Consider the following 20,587-nt stretch of genomic DNA (forward strand, 5'->3'; position numbering starts at 1 on the left):
ACTCTTTGAGGACATGAAGAGTATTCTGATGTATTAACTTAATCTTAAATCAGTGAGCCGTAGCCCATAGCCAAGCCTAAGGCCGGACTTAGAGACAAATAAGTCTGAAATTATCCACCTACTCTTCCCATTTAAAGAAAAGGTGCCTTCAGTGGCTGAGTTGGCAAACGGCTTGAAAGACAGTAAGTGTGGAGATATGGTGTGCCCGGGAGGAACAGTGGGGACCAAATGCCATGAAATACTTGTGGCAGTGATGTTTTAATGGCAGTTAAATTACAATTCTGCTTTACAGCCTACCACTTATAACTTTTTACTTTGTCTTCCTTCTAAAGATTCAGTGGTGTAAACAGATCCCAGCTGGTTTGCCTTTTCAGCAACACTTCCCTCTGCATTTATTAAAGTGGGACAAATTCATTGTTGATTGATTTCACTGGAGCTAGACTAAGTTTGAATCTGGGCCAAAAATTTACATATAATTGGATTTAAGATTTGATATAATGTCTGAGTTGAATTTTTCCCCAAATTAAATCAGCACTGTGGATAAAGAAATGACCATAGGAAATCATAGGACCCACTTCCTGTAGCTGCTGCTTTGCTCCCATCAGTGGTCTTTTAGAATATAAATTGAACACAAATTAGTAATAGAATAATTTACTATTCCACATGAATAATAAATGAAAAGAATGATTTACTATACATATATTTCTGCTTAAATAGGGCTTTACTTCTGGCCAGCCTGTCTTAACTTCACTTTAATTAAAGAAATGTTATATTGGTATATGAAACACTAGTGTAGTTTAGCTCTTGCAATATATATTAAAGCAGCGAGAATATTCTAGCCAGAGTAAGTAAATGTTGTTGTTACAAATTTTAGAAGGCCTTTTCAAAAACTCTTAAATACTCAGTATAGCGCAAATTAAGATTACACAACTGGGAGACACTCCTACAAGAGATGGAAATTCTCTGTGTTCTGAATAAGGGTAAGGACGGACATTTTATCACATAATCTTTTTTTATGGTAGTTCTTAACACCTACTGAAACTGCGAACTTAGAGAACAATCAAACAGCACTTCTACAAGTAACTAAAGTTACTTTGTTCGTACAACTGGAATTTGCTTTACCAACACTTTCCATTATATTTTTAAAGCTCTAATACTCTTTGGTAAATAAGACATTAGTTTTAACAATCAAATATGATGCTATGTTAAAGTTTTATTAAAATTAGGATAAGAAGTATATTCATAGGGCAGCAGCCCTACTTGAATACCACCCTCTGACCTGCATGAGGAACGGCAGTAATAAATACTGTTTAACAAGTTGTGACAGATTCTGGGCCATCGTCTTTAAAGTGGAGTTCTGTAATGGGACATAAAATAAAAATATCTAAATCAAAAGCATCCCACAGATGAACTCCTACTTGAACCTATAAGAACAGTTGCTATAAAGTAAAATTTACTGATAAAAACTGGCAAAAAAACTTGCAGGGAAAAGGCTCTCTTGGGAAGACACAGGATATTGCAAGGCAACAATCTATCTTTTTCCTTATCTTTAACCATTGTTTTTTCTTCAAGCAGCACTACCAGAGTGTGGGTGTAGTGGCTCAAGACCAACGCCCAGGAAAATTAGACATTTTCTGCAAAACCTGGTTCTGCAAGAACTGATCTGTTGATTACAGAGACAATAAGGCTGAAAGAAGCCACATGCACAGGCAAACAGTTTACAAAGCTGAATATAAGAAGATATACAAAGACCAAAAGCAGATCCTGTGACCTATTCCTCTATTCATAAAAGATGGCGAATAGAATGGCTCATATTTTTAGAAGTGTATATAAACATATGCGTACAAAATAATACATTAAATATATTTATAGACCATATATATTTTACAAGCAGTCTAGAAATACTGCTAGAATGTATTTAAGTTTAGTTTTCAGTATTATTAGCATTTTGTACAGATAACCAACGAGTCAAATTGTCCATTTACTTGTTATCCAGTCTCTCTCCAGCTGGTAGGTCTCATTTCACTTCCTGGCAGAGATATTTTAATTTACCCAACATACAAGAATTCTGGCTTCAAATCTGTAAACACACTGGTTATATTTCCATTTCTATGACTCATTGCATTAATCACAATTAGATACAGTATGAGAAATCTGTCCCTCCTATTTTATGTGCTACGAATTAGGTGAGTATTTTCTGGACTCTGAGGAGTCTTTTTAGTGTTGCAGCTCTGCCATCCAATAGTTAATATATATTTGGAGAATGGTTTATTTCAGTTCTCTCAATTTCTTAATCAAAGACCTCAGCAGTTTCTGGTCATCTGCTAAGAAGAAATTCTGTGGAACTGAATTTCCACTTAAACCACTGTTCTTTGCCTGTTTGGTTATTGTAATTGAATGGAAAAATCAATGAACCACCAGTGTGTAAAAGATTCCATTGAAAACCATTTCAATGCTACTTCAAAAAATAGATAAAAATGATGGTTTCAGAAAATTGGGCTTGAATCAACAGGTCCAAGGGATAAGATTCTGACAACAAACACGGTAGTGCCTTTTTTTGTCTTCTCTGAAGCAAAACCTCATGAACACACACATCCATTTCTCAGACTGAGAGTGCTACGATGAGCACATCTCAGATTAAAGCAGTCAGGAGTGACGTGAGAAGTTTAAGACAGAGCAGCTGCCGTGGTAGTGGGACATTGATGGTACTTTTGCCATCAGTGACTCCAGTGGAGTGCAGAGATCTGGCAGAGGGCTCTTGGTTTGGCACAGCTGAACATGATGTTTTTAGGGACAAAATCAGAGAACAAAGCTCTGTAGTCTTTATGGGTTTGCCCAAACTTTCACGTTTTCCTTTAATGATTTAAATTTACCAACAGAACAATGCCCTGGCACATTTACAAAGTCGAGTACCTCAAAAAAGCAGTCTTTTCCGCAAAATGTTTGGTATCAGTTGAACTCTTTCCCAATTCCCCATCCATACTTCTCCAGAGCTCTCTGGCACAGTGTTACCACATTTTACTTAGTGGTCAGAAATTTGTAGACCTTTTTTTGTAAACAAATCTCACAGAATCCTTTCCCAACACCTATTTACTAGAAATTCAAAGAGAGAAACTGCAAAAAGGAAGGTCTTGTACAGAAAAATTTCCATGTGAATGTTTAGGGGATGTATGTCTTAGCTTTGATGCTTGGACTCATGAAGGTGGTGAACATTAAATTTGTGTTGAAAGTGCTCATATGACCACAGATGATTAAATGAGGCAGAAAGTGATACAACCACGCCCTTAAAGCTGCAATTGCCCATGAACACACTTATTACATGTCAAATGGTGTTGTGGTGAGGAAAGATAATTACAGATTAGTAAATGTAATACGCTTGCTATATGTTTATGTAATAGGCTCCTGCTTACCAAAAGCTGCAGGGGACAACATTTTCAATCCTTTTTTTCTGGAATGTAGGTACGAAGGTAATTAAATATGACCTAAAGGATCCAGCTGTGGTATTGCTAGCTAGAATCAGGGGTATGTGCCTAGTTACTTCATGTATGATTTAAGAGAAAATACCTAGAAAACAGTCAAATAGTATTCAGTATATTTAGTTCAGGGGTTTTTTTGCTTGGGTTTTTTTGTTTGGTGGGTTATTTGTTTTAAAGTAATGGCATGTCAGTCAAAGACTACCACCATTCCTTAAATACATCTGGTCCTATTTTTTTTTTTTTTTTAACCAACTCTTTTCACGAACAGTCTTGTCATCAAGTTGAGATCACGTCTCAAATTCCAGGTGTGGTGAAGCAAAAGTCAAGTTTCCTTTTCTTCTGTTTTTGTTTTTTAATTTGTGTCAGTCTTCTTTCAGAAATTTCGGGTCAAGACCTATCATCATTATGGTCACTCAGATTGCATCCAACGCAATAACACATGGTTTATTTGACTAATCCAGTTTTAATTTATTTAAGTGTCAAATAATAGATGAACTATTTATTCCATATTCACAAGGCCACACTGGATTTAAAGTCACTGAACGATTACCCATTAATTTGACTCTGAACATTCTGAAGACAAAAAGAAAATAAATATATTGTTCTACATTATTAGCTGCAAGTTATATTCTCATATTTAGTTTGAAATTATTATTTTTATTGGAAGCTTTGGTAAGAAACAATATATCTAAATATTTAGTCTGAAGCATGTAGTATTGTTCGGCGAATAGAATTCATTAATCAGATCCAGACAGTTTGAACCCCTGGAAAGAAAAGAAAAACACATTCAAAAATAAAATTTCCCTACTGCTTTTGGAAGGTCAATTTTAATTTGCATGGTTTTTTGTTTGTTTGTTTGTTTTAGCACTAATTTGCTTTTGACTTGAATAAGCTACTGAAGGTATTGCCATTAAGTGGTTCATTAGCTATTTAGGTCTCAGGCTTATGACCGGTCCAGTGTAGACAAACACCTGCATGTATCTTGTCCATGTGGCATTAGACCCTGAATGAGATTTAGTGGCTTTTTCAGGAGAAAGAATGGATTCTTAGAGTGATGTAAACTTTGTATTTCCTCCGAGACACTAATGATTTATAGGTAGCAGTGACTATGCTGTCAAGTCTCTCACAGGGTAAAGTAAGTGAATTATTTAGGTGGTGATATTTTAAGATTATATGAGCTACATCACAAAAACACTACTTCATTATTACTACTTATCATTCCCTCCTCGATAGAGCTGTGAGAAACAGCAGTGTTCGCAGACTATGCATGGTTTTACAAGCTCTTGTCCAGTCGACAGCCTACCACTGCTTTCATATATTTTCAGTCACCGCTTCCCAGGAACGAGCTCTCTTTCCTTAAGCATGACCACCAATGCTGTGGACCCTGTGTTTGCCTGCATCGAAACACATTATTTACTTCTATCTAGTATACCAATGCACAGAGATTGATCTTTGTCACTGTCATCTGTCATCTTCACTATTTATCAGTCTTCACTATTAACCATTTCCCCAGTCTTTCTTTCTTCAACAAACTCTATCACTAATGATCTTGTATTTTCATCTATCTATCGTCAATATAATATTAAATAGCATTGGACTAACAACTAATACCTGAGTTCCAACAAAACTAAACATATTTGGAGAAAAAATTATTTTCACAATTATTTTTACATTTAACAGTAAACCAAGTTGTAATCCATTAACTGTGATGATAGTTCATGTTTGATTCATAATATTTTATTCCTTCAGTCAAAAGCAGTCCATAACTCAGTAACAGGCCCAAAGATTGTTAAGTACGTTTTAGCAAAAACCATAGAAATATGAAACATCATAAAAAATACTAGTTTAACAGGATCTATTTTTCATAAACCCAGATTAGTTGACATACTATCCTCCTTTAATGTCTCATTAATTTTGTTCTTATTGTCCCACACTATGTATTCCATTGTTTTGCCTGGGGAATATTATCAGCTCAACAGGTCTAAGGATGTTTAAATCAAAAGGTTTGTCCTTCCTTAAATATTAGTACAAGGTTAGGTTTCTTTCCATATTCTAGTTTTTTCTTGATATTCTAAGATTTGCAAAGCTGAATACAAGTTAAATGGACTTTCTATTCAAATATTTTTTTTGGCATCTGCTTTCACATCTTCCATTATTCTTTAAAGGAAAAGTAAATTCCTTGTCATATGATAAGAACACAGTATCTAGGTTTTCCTTCTAATATAAACCAGAAACATTTATTGAATATTTCTGCTTTCTCTATATTATAAAGAAATCCATAAACTTAATCTAGTAGTAGATTAACGTTATACATTCAGTTGTTTTTTTCTAATCTACCTAAAAAAATTAAATATTTATCATCTCTAACTTGTGTCCTCTTGTTCATTGCCTCTATAATCATATCCCACTTCCCTATTTTCCCACTCAGTCTTTTCTAAATACTTTATAACCGGTCTTTTTTTTTTTTTTTTTTTTTTTTTACATTTCACCAACATATTCTTCAAATGATCAAAAAGCAACACTTTCCTCCACTTACCTTACAAGAATCTTCCAGTTTCCAAAATCTTGCCTAATTTGCTATTTGGATGAAGTTAATCTCCTATGAGATCACAGGGGTACACCTCTCTTCAGAAGTCTTCTGAGTTCTGGAAGTCATCTATAACTGTGATTTATTACATGAAGCAGTGTTACTTGTAAGTGTTGATGTCAGGTTTCTAAAAATCTTTTTGTTAATCATCAAATCATTTGTGTTTTAAAAGAATTAGTTTTTTCTATTTTGTTTAAAAAGAAGGAATATTGTGTTTGAAAGGTTTGATTTTTTCCAAAGAAAAGAGTAAATCTGTCAATGAATTTTTTTTTTTTACAATATATTTTTAAATAAAAATATGATTATCAGAAGCCAGATTTTTCTAAGCCATTTATTGAAGATATTTCAAAACCCAGAAATGTCAGTGAGCTTCCTGAAAAGTGCCTTTTTTTTTTTTTTTTTGTCTTATGTCCTCTTTCAGCTCAATGTCCTGATCTGCCAAGCGCGATACATTTGCCATGATGGATCATAATCATTCTTCTTTGTAAACCAGCCTGTTAATGTTACGGTTTACATTGATGCAATGTGTTTTAGGGAATTCAAGGCCTTTACAGAACATGGGAGCATAAGGCATCAAGCTTGTACAAGAGTGTCAAATACATTTGATTAGAATAACTTAAAAAGCTGACATATTAAAAATTTATTAAAAAAGAAAGTGATGAAAAATAGAATATGAAATGTGTGTATGACTATAATTTTCTAGAGATCTTGCAGCGTTTGTGAGATCAAATATAAATTCTGGGAAATATAAGCCAAAAAGGAAAAGTAGCAGGTGCCCAGAACATGTACAGATCTCTTCTCACTCTCTGCGCTATTTTTTGGCCACCTATGATTTTTTTTATGCTACAAGATTTGCCATGCAGAAATTTTCTACAAAACTCACAGCTAATGGTCTTGGTAACTGAAACCTCTACGATATTGACTTGCAATATATCTGTGAATTTCAGACATGAGCTACAGCAGAACCTTGTTTTACAATGTTGAAAAATATGAAGTTGATTTCACGCTTATTAACTCTTTTCTTTCTGCAGTGTTCTTGAGACTTCTGAGAACACTCAGAGCAAAGACCTCCGGAAGGAACCCTACTCTTTCCCATGGCAGATTTCTTGCTTTTCTGTTTCTCAGCATCCCTCTGCACAAACCTGGCGTAAGTAAAAGCCCTGAAGAAAAGAAAACCAATTTGCAAACTACTTTAAAAAAGAAGATATCTATTTTGCAAGTAGAAAAGTCAACATAGACAGCTTTGATGAGAACTCCACAATATGATAAAGGTTGGGAAGGGCCGTCCAAATAGGACAGGTGGAAAAGTTGGCATTAAATGGCAGTATATACAAATTACTGAAGACTATTTGCTCATGAGACCTGAGGGAATACTCAGAGCCCTGATTTCTGGCCCATATATTTACACATCCCTTTTCCTTCAGTAATGTCTGTAATAAGATCAGTAAACATAGCTTTAGCAAATGAATGAAAATAGAACAATTATGTCAGAATTGCAAGACTGACAATTTTCCTTGTATTTCCACAAAATAAATGAAGTACATATTTTTATTAATTTTGAATTTTCTTAGGTTTTCCTTAAGAAAGGTTTTTTTGGTGTGTTATATTCTATGAAATCTGAGGATTTTTATTTCTTTTTTCTCAACTTATGAAGAAATGCTGTGAAACTTTAATAGTAGCAGTACACCCCTTCTGTCGTATTTGATAGAAGACAGATGTGTCTGGTACACCAAGCCATGAAGGAACAGACATCAAAGTCTGTATGAAATCAGTGTGCATAGTGGACTGATCCTAGAAAAGCATTATGCAGTTTCCTTTCTGAACCTTTTTCTCCTTTTTTATCTGTAAATATTTTCCAATGTGATTCTACAACTAACTTTTTACGATGAACTAGTTTTCAATTGCTGTGGAAGATCTATATACACAGTGAAAAGTTTTCAAGGCAGCCATAAACCATCAAAAGACAAAATTATGTTAAAATAAAAGAAGTAACTTCATTTCTCAGTACTTTCTATTTAAAGTTTCCACTTTCCTTCCCTATCAGTCTCCTATTGCTATTAAGATATCATCCTACAAAGGTAGACACAGGTTTCAAATTTTTTCCCTTAACTTCAACTGGACAAGAAGAACGTCCCATCAATGGTCACCCACAATCTATAATTACATCAAATATTTTTTTCCTTTAATAGATGCACATTGACCAAAACCCATTTTAATCAATATATATCTAATCTATTTTATAGTTCTTGCACACGTCACATGTATATATACGTATATCTCATATACATAGAAGAAAAACAAGACATTCTTATGCAACATGCATAAGAAAGTGAACAGATCAAGAAAGTAGATAAGACATATAAAAGCAAGTAACAGATACAAGATCATATAAAGAATACCACATAATTGAAATTCTATCATAAAGAACCTTTCAATACTCCCAAACAAGCTAATTCATTTGGTAATAACACGTTACATTAATCAATGACATATTCTCTATTTAAACTGTACAGTCCCATTTGAGAAAATAATGCTTTGGCAGCAGTAAGAATAGAGAAGCAACAACTTTGTATTCTTGTCTGGTCCCCATTTCTCTTCAGGCCTTCTGCTGAGGGACATTACGCTACGCGCAGAAAATGAACATTATCACCATCTGTTGGCTGTTTGGTGATGTATACGGAATGAGGCAACAACTCGGCTTCTAAAAGCAAGTGCCTGTATTTAAAGAAAATAACAAAAACTCAAACAGAGCACTAACTGCCATACTGACTAGTGTTATACCCAAAAAGGCCAAGGATTAGATTGGTTTGATGAATTAACTACCCCTCCTGTTTAGATCAATAACAGGATAACCAGGTTACAGGATTCCTGAAACCCTGGGTTGGGAGGACAAGGCAGTGGGGAAAGAGAAAGGAGACACATTTGTGCAGAACAAGGCAGGTCTGAAGCTTTCAGTCGCTATTCGTAACTGCCAACACCAAAACAAAAGCACCCTGGTTTTACCAGATAGTTTGCAAAGGCAGAAAATAATTAAGAGTCTGAGTCAAGACTCATTCAACACACCAAGGTCCAGTTCCAACTTTCAGAGCTACAGAGGTATTTTATGTCCTCTTTTGCCTCTAATTCCCTCTCGTTCAAATCCTGTTATAATTCAGCAATACAGTAAACACTAAAATTATTGCAGGTACACAACTTTAGGATGATGCAAATATGCAACAGGCAATTACATAAAGGTGAACATGTAGTGTGACTTGAATTTCAGACACTAAACAGAAACCTTACAATTAAATGCAGTATCCTTAAATGTACAGTCCTAGTTAAATCCTATTAAAATTAGTCCTTAGCAAGATTGTTTACAGAAGAAAATATTTATAATGGTGACTAAATCAAGCAAAATCTAGCTCTATAGTTCTAATTTGCGTAATTTTTATAAATAAAACCAGACTAAAGTTATTCAACATCAACAAATATCTGAAATGCAAACAGAAAAAAAAAGAAGGAAAAGAATGCAAGGAAAATAGCAGAAAGATGTGGACAACTGAGCAAAAGGCAATTTAGACTGAACATTGGGAAACACTTCATAATGTAGATTCTTGTTAATTTTTTCTTTGATAGTCCAATCGGAAACTGAACTGTAATATTGGTTATGGAAAAGGAGGCCTATTAAGATGTTTGATCACAGAACTATGTAAAGAGGATGAGAACAATGGACTTAGTTTTGGTCTTTCTGTTGCTAACATTTCTTATCCTGTCTCTGAAGAGTGTTTCAGACTTTCACAGCTTACTAGCTGAGAACTAATCAATTTTTCAAAAAGCTCAGTGGTTTTCAAAAAGACCATGTTAGCTACTTCTGTTGACCAGTTTCAGGAATGACTTCCTTAATGATCGGAAATTACATAATAAAATCATAGATCTGAGAGATATTGAAGATTGCTGAAGATATTTTACATATATTTGCTCATTTTTATAAATTATCACCAACCCATTCAGCAGGAAAGGGTGATCAGTATAATTCTGTATGCTGGGAAAATAAGTGGTTCCCCATTCCCCGAACCACTCCCACTTTTAAAATCTAATGTGTGAGTTCTCAAGCATCATTCACTAGCTAGTTTATATTGAAGAAACAATAGACATTATAAAAATCCATATATATATTCTTAATAGAAATGTAAAGAATTCTAGTTTGGATTGGAGTAAACATTAGGATATTCAATAAAAATACAAAATAGTTAGAAAACGGAGATTAAGAAATTAATTTCAATCTAAAATTGGTTTCGTAAAATACCCAAAGTGCATAAAATTAACACCATAAAGTTAAAACTGTTAAGTATTGTCCTACTTAAAGAGGACCACTGAAATATGTGATTTTTCCCACAGTGTCTTGTAAACTATTTGTGTTTACTCTCGAATATGTAAAACTCACTTAGAAGGCGATGTTACACCATTCCCAATTGTTACACTCATCACATTTCTCCCTCCCTAATCCTGTTCTTTGAATTAAAGGAAGAAAAAAAAAAAAAAAGAAAAATCTGCTGAACACTAATTATTTAACCTTACCTCCTACCTACTTTCTCTCTTTATTCTGAGGTTTCTTAAGGGCTATAATGAGCTGTCCCCACACAAACAGGCCAAATTAGTGGATAATTACTGCTGGGTCTGTGAATGTTCTCACTCCTCCTTTCTTACAGTTTCACAACATTACCAGAATGGTCTGTCACCTCCCTACCAATTAGGCACAATTACTACTTTATAACATTAGTGGTGGCAGGCTTATTATGTTGGAGGATATGTAAAAGTAAGGGAGGGTTGGGGTGAGTGGGCAGTGAATCAGGCCAGAGGAGGTCATTATCACATTGATAACTTGTATAGTCCTACCTTAATTTTTAATTTTTAGCGCAAAATCTGTATACACAGTTAGAATGGGGAAAATGAAGGGGGTTTTTTGGTTGTTGGAATTTTTTTTTTTTTTTTTTTTTTTTTTTAAGTAAACAAACCATCATCACTTTTTTGTGCCTCTAGATTTTCCGGGTGGTGGCGCTATCGCTTGCCCGAATTTGCTTCTTCTTGTCCTGAAAAGATGTCTTTTGGCTGGCAGAAGAGTATCTGTTTGTCTGGCTTTATCAGGCTGAAGCAGATATATTAACTATGTCACGTCAAAGGGAGTTACACTGACCTCAGAGTGCACCAAAAGATTCTCTTCCAATCTGTATTTAAACACGGGAGTTCAGGTCAAGATAAATCTACGTTAAATGCTGGGAGGAGGATAACTTCTAATCTTTTATAAACAGTACTATGTATGCAGCTAATTTCTGCCTCCCTTGAAAAAAAAAACCAACAAAAAAAAACCCAAACCAAAAAAACCCACCCAAACCACCAACGCCTGCCAAAAAAAAACCCCACCACGCCCTGGGATTTCTTTTTCTACACTTTACCTTTTAACTGGCAGATAAAAGGAAATCTGTATTGTTGTCTGTTTTACAAGATATATTTCTGAGAGTGACTCAGACATTTAAGAGGAGGACACCACAGTTTATTTAGTGACCTTGAATATGTAGTATTCAATTAGTTGCTTTAGAAAATCTTCCATCAATGCACTTCTCTCGTCCTTTTAGAGTTTCTAAGCGCTTCTTATGATGCTTCTAGGGGTAATTACAGGATATTTATTTACAAATAATGATAGAGAAATTACCATGTTTGGATGCTAAACATTGGACAAGATTATTTAATTTAAAAACACTATGGAAAATATTACAAAACTCTATTACAACATTGGAATTGAGCAAGCCTTTTCTATGCAGGTGATAATCTTACAGAAAATTGTCACCATTCAGTAATGAATACAGTCTGATAAACCTGCAGTTGTATTTCTGGTTTACAGAAACTTAGACATCTTTTTAATGGAATATACTCAATATAATTTTTTTTTCAGAACAAATTGTTAATTATAAAGAGTTGTAACTGAATATGAGTGGCATTGTCATACTTATCTAATTAAGTTGAGGGTTATCACTATGTAGTGGAGCAGGCAGTCTCAAGATGCCTGTTAAACATTTTGCCAGCACACCATCCTGCAGCACTGAAATTGCAAAGGGTCTGTGAGAGTAGCCTTGTCTCCCTGTGCAAACTGAGCTGAGACAAACAGGGAAAAGTTCATCTGAGGCTCCCTCTTTTAGTAGAAGAGAAAAAGAAAAAGATTTTAAAAGGAGAAGAGAACTGGGCAGAGTGAAAACTGGAGAATATGGTGTCCTCTTCAAGCACACTTTGAATAATACTATGAGAATATCCTTACATGGCATATTCTTCATCTATGTGCACCAGGTGTCAAAGTATCTCAGATCTTTCTCCTGAAGCAGAAAACTGTGGACTTCACAGAATCATAGAATGGTTTGGGTTGGAAGGGACCTTCTATATCATCTACTTTGAACCCCCCTGCCCCGGGCAGGGACACCTTCCACTAGCCCAGGTTGCCCAAAGCCCCGTCCAACCTGGCCTTGAACCCTTCCAGGGAGGGGGCAGCCACAGCTTCTCTGGGCAACCTGTGCCAGGGCCTCACCACCCTCACAGGGAACAATTTCTGCCTCAGATCTCATCTAAATCTCCCCTCTTTCAGTTTAAAACTGTTACCCGTCATCCTATCCCAACACCCCTGACCAAGAGTCCCTCCCCAGCTTTCCTGTAGCCCCTTTCAGTCCTGGGAGGCCGCTCTAAGGTCTTCCCGGAGCCTTCTCTTCTCCAGCTCACACCCCCAACACCCTCAGCCTGTCCTCACAGGGGCGGTGCTCCACCCCCCCAAGCATCTTCATGGCATCCTCTGGGCCTGCTTGAGCAGGTCCGTGTCCTTCCCAACACTACTGGGGGTCTCACTAGAGCAGAGTAGAGCAGGAGAATCCCCTCTCTCAATCTGCTGGCCACACCCCTCTGGATGCAGCCCAGGACATGGTTGGCTTTCTGGGCTGCCAGTGCCCATTGCTGGCTCACAGGCAGTTTTCCACCCCCAACCCCCCCAAGTCCTTCTCCCTGGGGCTGCTCTCCATCCACTTATTGCCCAGCCTGTATTTGTGCTTGGGATTGCCCCAGCCCATGGGCAGGACCTTACACTTAGCATTGTTGAACTCCATGAGATTTGCACGTCCCACCTCTCCAGTCTGTCCAGGTCCCTCTGGATGGCACATCCCTTCCCTCCAGTGTGTTGGCTGCACCACACAACTCAGTGTCATCAGCAAACTTGCTGAGGGTGTACTCAACCCTACTGTCCATGTCGCCAACAAAGATGTTAAACAGCACTGGTCCCAACACTGGCCCCTGAGGAACAGCTCTCATCACTGCTGTCCACTTGGACATTGACCCATTGACCACAAGTCTTTGAGTGAGACCATCCAGACAACTCCTTATCCCCCAAGTGGTCCATCCATCAAATCCACGTCTCTCCAATTTAGAGACAAGGATGTCCTTCAGGACAGTGTCAAATGTTTTTCACAAGTCCAGGCAGATGATGTCATGCTCTTCCCTTGCACACCAATGCTGTCACCCTGTTGTAGAAGGCCACCAGATTCATCAGGCACAATTTGCCCTCAGTGAAGCCATGTTGGCTGTCACCAGTCACGTCCTTATTTTCCATGTGCCCTAGCAGAGCTTCCAGGAGGATCCACTCCATGATCTTGCCAGGCATAGAGGTGAGACTGACTGGCCTACAGTTCTTCTTTTTTTCCTTTTTTAGAAATGGGAGTTATGTTTCCCCTTTTCCAGTCAGTGGTAACTTTGCCAGACTGCCACGATTTCTCAAATATGATGGATAGTGATTTAGTCACTTCACCCGCCAGTTCCCTCAGGACCCGTGGTTGCATCTCATCAGGTCCCATGGACTTGTGCACCTTCAGGTTCCTTAGATGGTCTTGAACCTGATCTTTCCCTACAGTGGGTGGTTCTCATTCTCCCTGTCCCCGCCTTTGCCTTCTGCGACTTTGGTGGTGTGGTTGGAGCACTTATCTGTTTATGCCCAGAATGGCCTCTTGTTTGTTTACCTGCCTCAGTTTTAAGTGTTAGTGAAGGGAAATATCCCAAGGTATATTTACATTACCAGACTATACTGATTCAATTGTTTTAAATACCAATCCTTGCTTCTCCCAGTGGGAAATGTTAAAAGTTAAAGCATAGCAATGGTACAATCCTTGGGAAGGTGATGCAAAGTTCCTTTGAGTGGCTAAGTGGAAAGTCTATGAACTCATTAGATAATTCCTCTTCAACTTTCTCTTACATGCCACTGATGGATGCATGTGTAGTTACACCATGCTATTTATGGAGTGCAAACAAGTGTATATATGGGAGAGGATTTCTATTAAGCAGAAGACAATGGCAGATTCATTTCAACATCTCCCAGATTTTACTCATTGATTCAACATCAAAAATGTCTCTTCTGAAAGGACTGTGCAACTAGTCATGTAGCTGTGCAGCAAGTCATGAGCTTAAAAAAGAAGAGAAAAAATTATAGAAGGAAAGTTATAAATTATCTCAGCTGTATATCATGTAAGATTCACAGCTGAGGATATGCAAATAAATAATTTTGTTCAATTTTTGTAGTGACTTATAAGAGCAGTTATAAAGTTTGAGTTTTCTCATTGTTCTCCAGGACTGTAGTTTATCAAGTCAAGGCAACTCGTTTTAAATTATGAATACTAGCCCAAGGATATGGTAGGTTGACAGCCCTAGGGACTATAAAATCTAGATTTTTTTGGGGGGGAGGGGAATCATCACCTGACACAGTGACTAGACAAAATTCCTTAAACCTACTGTGATCTTCCTCAAGTTCAACTGCGAAGAGCCCTACGCTGTAGTAGCTAGTGTGCTGTTAAGTTGAAGTAAGCAATTGGAAGTGAAATAGAGAAAAGCAGATATTTCATCAGAATCTTCAATATTTGTGAGAACTTTGTGCCAGCGGATCTACCAAGCCTGCAAAATCATCATGAAAATGACATTTTATAACATACACTTTGGCCTGATTTCATGATCTGTTGGGAGGCACTGTATGTGGTAAAAATGAGTTGGAAAAGAGCATTAATTATAAAGGAAATATATAAAAAAGATAGCACACTTTGAGCTCATTTTTCAGTGTTCTCTCATGCACTGCCTATTTACTCTTTTCTATTGCATTATAAGAGGTAATTTCACAAGACACTTTGGAAACTGAGTAGTTTGAAACTAAAAGGAAATGAGGAGAATTAAACCACCAGTTTCAGTTCTGTAACTAATTTCTTAGAGAGTGGGTGCCAGGCAGAGGAAAGCAATCCACTAAAAAAAAAAAAAAAAAAAACCCTAAAAAAAAAAATCTGCTTAAAAGCTTGCCTTCCATGTGTCATCTTATTCTGTGTTGCTCCATGCAACAAGACAAAGAACTTAATTTCATTGTTTCTTTTACAGTGTTGTGATTATACTAAAAAAATGGGAGTGTCCTTCCACATTGACTTTTCCTAAGATGAAAGTCAAATTCATTCTGGAAACATCTGGATAAGCACCATTTCTGCTCTAAGTTTTTGGTGGAAATCTTGCATTGAGATCCCAACAGACTAAAGTGTGAAAGTTCTGTCCCACCTCTTTTGTTGTGTCCTGTTTATGATCAGGTATTTTGTGGGACTTTTAATGTGTTTTAGACATCAGACTAAATCTTAGAAAGGTCAGAAATGAAATAGGGAAAAAATGATGAACCAGTTGTGTGCAGAATCAGAACTGTCTCTGTTTCTCCACTTGAACTGAAGGAAAATAGTAGTTATGGATGAACCTCGGAAATACCTAAAATGCTTGTACTTGTTAGAGGTATACTTAAAACTTTTCAGACTGGAAATGTTCTAAGAATGAGTCTTCTCATCAGATTTTAACAGTACTTGGGATTCAACTAAAAGTCAGGAATTATAGGACTCATGGTCATGCTTGTGTAGTAATTCCATTTCTGGTCTTCAGCAAGAAAAAACAAGTTTTGAGATTTTGTACATTGCTTCATTTCTACTTATAGCATATGTTGAGCTTTTGTTATTTGTAACAGTACTGGACATAACTTATCCTTCTGCTGAACTGATCTGCTTTTTTCCAGATCTATCCAAAATTTTGGTTGACAAACCCCATAGGTCCTGGTAGGGTGGGTTTTGTTGTTGTTGTTTAAGATCCATCAAGGAATAGTTAGCTTTTGAGACTGCTAATAAACAATTTTATCCTATAAATAAATCTAATGACTGTTTTGGTCAGATACAGGAAGACTGGCATCTCCAGACAAACTACTGCTAGATTTAACGTGGCTGTTGACAGACGTATCCCTTATTTTTTGTCTGCACAAATAGAAACTGCACCAACCACTTTAGAGAAAATTTTTACTAAATACATGCAACATCCTTGTCTGCATGTGAACACCTGATCATTGCTATGCATGAGGGGTGTCCTAGTTGGGTGAGTTAGTAAGAAATTACAACCCAAGTATTCCTACAGATGACAAGATGGTTATTAACAGGAGTCAGGTCCGTGAAGGTCTGGAGTCTTTTAAAGGGGTTTTGTGCAAATTTTTCATAATCATATCATAGATGCAGGGTAGTTAGCAAAGAACTTTGGTGGAAATAAGGTCTCCAAAGTTTTTAACCCCATTTTTCCTGGCAGTAGCTGGAGAAGATCAAGACCATCTAATGGTCCATCTCAGTAGTTTACCTTACTGCAAAACTGCAGCGTAACTCTCCTCTTGGACTTTACAAGTTGTTTATACACAAGCGGTTTTTATAGCATTAAAGACAAAGCCAAAAAGGTTAAGTGTTGAAGCAATGTAGCCTGAATGTCATGTTTATTTCAGCAGAAGTAAACCGCATACTTTTCCAGACTATAACTTAAGTGGGTGCAGAACTTACCTTATTGTGCCAAATTCAATTAAAATACTCTTGTCAAAAAGGAAAAGTGGTATTGTACTTAAAAAGAATTTACCAGGAAAAGTGTAGCTGTACACTGTCAGGGAAAGATAAGAAACATTCAGTTGCTTCTACTTGTACTCCCACTTTGTATATAAACAAAACCAGTTTCTAGTGCTATCACTCCGTCTCCTTTTATAAACAATAAATTCATTCCACAATTTCTGAACTCGAAGAGAAAATTAAAGTGGCCTTTCCTTAACACGAAGTTCATATCTATCTTTAATGCAACATAAAAATATGTTACTGATTTCACAGTGTAGTGGTCCCAAGGAAGCTTTACAGGGCTAATTGAGAAGTTCACATATAAATGTAATTTGCTTTATTGTCAAATAAATGTTAATTTAATATTTTTACACACATTGCTTCTGTTTTTAATTTGGAAAATGACAAAGAAGAAGAAAATGTACTGTAGGGAACAATTCAGAATTGCCAGAAAGATGAAATAGGTGACCTACAAAACTTTCTTCGTTTTAAACTTCCAGTAACATATTCCTTTGGTACAGACAATAAAAACTAGTGACAAAAGTGGTATGCATGTCTTAAAATTAAATTGGCTAATTTATACCATACAACTGCTAAAGCAACAATTACTCCTTAGATACAGCTTACAGGTCTACAGACTAAACTCACATTCTCCCTTTCCACCATGATCTGACCCTACAGATCTTGGGTGGCAACACCCAGTTTAAGGTAGTGCCAGATCTCTACTCCCTGCTCCTCACCTTAATCCTCTGTCACTGTCTCCTGCCCCTTCATGGGGGCCAGCACAAACATTGCTCCAAAATACAGTGACATAACTTGGGAATTGTTTCCTCCAAGAATTTAAATCTGGCAAAAAATAGTATGTACTGTTTTAGAAGCTACTTGAATACCTGGTTTGCAATGCAGATATGCAAAATAAGGGGACAAGTGGTGAAGATAAGAAATGGCAATAACAGGTATTTATGTTAAACACTTTATGGTGTTCCAGCCTGTGAATGAATATTCCCTGAGAGCTCAGACCTTCTCATCTTGTAAAGGAGAGGTCTAGCTTCAGACCCATCCTGTATGTCATTTTTGGTTAGATAAAGGAGCTTTCAGAGTCTCTAGGTTGGGTCTGATATTTGGTCAGATCAGGCACCCAAACTGTAGGAATTGGCTTGTTGCGGTAGATTTGAGAAGATGGGAGGAGGTATCCTCTGCTTGTTTAGCTGGTGTTTCTTAAATATAGGCAGAAACAATCAGTAGAGCAGGGCTTTTTGCGTAAGTCTACTGAATGTAGTGTATTTTCACATCTTTGGACAATGATTAAAAAAAACCCCAAACAAACAAAAACACCTTTTACATGCAGACCAGACAGTTTGACTCAGGACATCTGTCCACAGTTTCCTCTTCCTTTTTAAGATACATTTTATGCTACTGGACTGTCGTAATACTCCTGTTCCTTCTCACAAGGTTTGGCCGTACTCTTTTCACATGTTCTGCCACCTCTAGCTACCAGGGATCAAAGACTCAGATCCAGTCTTTGTTTTTTTGTTGGGTGGTTACATTGGGCTTAATTTTTCTAATTCTGGAAAGCTAGTTCATAACAAACCAGGCTGCCCTTTGTGGCGCATTCACATTAGTTATTCCCTTTGCCAACATAATCAATTTTCTACTTCTATTAAGTATATTGAAAACCAAAGAGAGTGGATAAACTGATTTAAGCACACTTTTCCAAACATCAGACATGTTTCCCCCACAAATGATAATCATGTGTTCATATATTGTGTAAAATACAAGGAAAAAATAGAATGAAATATCGCTTTTATTTGTATTATATATAATATGATATAGACTATATACTATATTATCACTTTGCAGATTTGTTGTCATATAACTGCTTTCTCAATCCTATAGCTTATGTAGAAGTGCCCTACAAATAACAGCTAAAGACGGATTAATCTTTTTGTTTTCAAAGCTTTATGGGCCAAACACTCTTTTTGTGCTATATAATCCTTTTCAGTCCTATAGTTTGTGTAGAATTGCCCTACAAATAACAACTAAGGATGAATTAATCTTCTTGTTTTCAAAGTTTTATGGGCCAAGCACTCTTTCTGGTGGGCTCATAAACCTAGACTGAGTCCATAAAATTACACCTGAACACACACACCAACTTGTATTTTAAGTTCAGGTTTTGTTTCCTTTCAAAAAACTTCAAAAGAGAAACTTAGTAGTTTAGTGCAATGAACCAAGCTAGACTTCTAGGCTTACAGAACGTTAAAAAGTGTCTGTTATCAGAGTGCTGTAAGAATGTTCAGGGTTTTGATCTTCATTTCAGCCCCTTCACATTTACTATGTACAAATGCTTCTTCTTCGCTCCTATCCCACAAATGCCTTTGCATTCATTTTACCTTTATGTTGTTCATTATTGCATAATCTTAAAGAAATATGACTTAAGAGCAAATCAGTCAGCTCAAAACCTTCACTCGACAGAAGCAATTCTGGCTTGTACAGGAGGGAACTCTTGCACTGCAGAGTATGCTGATTTTGTGATTGCTGTGTATTCCCTCCCCTGTCTTCCCTCTCCATCCCAACAAGACAAATCTCCAGTTAAACACCTATGTCATAAGGCATGGACAATTTAAACATTCTTGTAAAACACCAGCATAAACCTTTCCTAACATGTATGTACCTGCAAACAAGAAGAATTTTTCAAACAGAAATCAGTGATAAAACTGAAATTTTCCCTTACACTGTAGTTTATTCTTAATGTATTCTCTCTCAGGCCATTGGAGATACTTTGGTAGATCTTCAACTGTTCTTTAATATTTTAAATTTCATTATGTGATCTCAAAGTATCTTGCAAGCTTTTAAATTGGGCCCAACACACAGCAAAGCAAAAAATCGAGGGTTTTCTGTTGGAAAAGAACCAAATAAATATTCACTTGCCTAAGTAAGTGCATGTCATCTCAGGGAAGATAAACTGAAAGTCAAAGCCATTAAATTGCTCTTCAAGGACACACCATGTGTGAGGGACAAAGAGAGAACTTAGGAATCTAAATTCTCATTCAGCTTACATTTGATGCTGACTGTGACATGTATTTAGGTGCAACCGGTACATATTGAGAATGCAAATGCAAATTTCATCTGCTGATCTAGAAATAGATACACAGCGTTCATAATTCAGATTTCTTGAGTTTGATAATTGTGCAATCTCACTACACTGTTATGGGCAGACTGCTCTAGGTCTGAGAGTGGCCATATTTGTTGACTACAAATAAGTCTTACCATTTGACTTTCCTCTATATCATTTCAGTCTAAACATGAAATATTTTCAGTTAAAAAAAAAAAAAAATAGTGGCTTTTTATTTTGTCATGCCTTCATTAAAATACTGTGTCTTATCTGTATGAAATAGTATAAAATTGATTTATAGTGCATGCATTTCCTTTCATCATTTCAAACAGCATTAAAATGACAATTTTCTATTATGTAGTGTGTTCGTTTTCTTGATATTTAAAGGTTGCCTTTCTGTTCCTAATTGTTAAGATTAAAACAGCAATCATCTTCTGAAATATCACTGTTCTTTCTGCTCCTAAAGCCAGAAAATATCTAACTCATTTGCAAA

The sequence above is a fragment of the Strix aluco genome, chromosome Z (assembly GCF_031877795.1).
Source record: "Strix aluco isolate bStrAlu1 chromosome Z, bStrAlu1.hap1, whole genome shotgun sequence".
Lineage (NCBI taxonomy): Eukaryota > Metazoa > Chordata > Aves > Strigiformes > Strigidae > Strix > Strix aluco.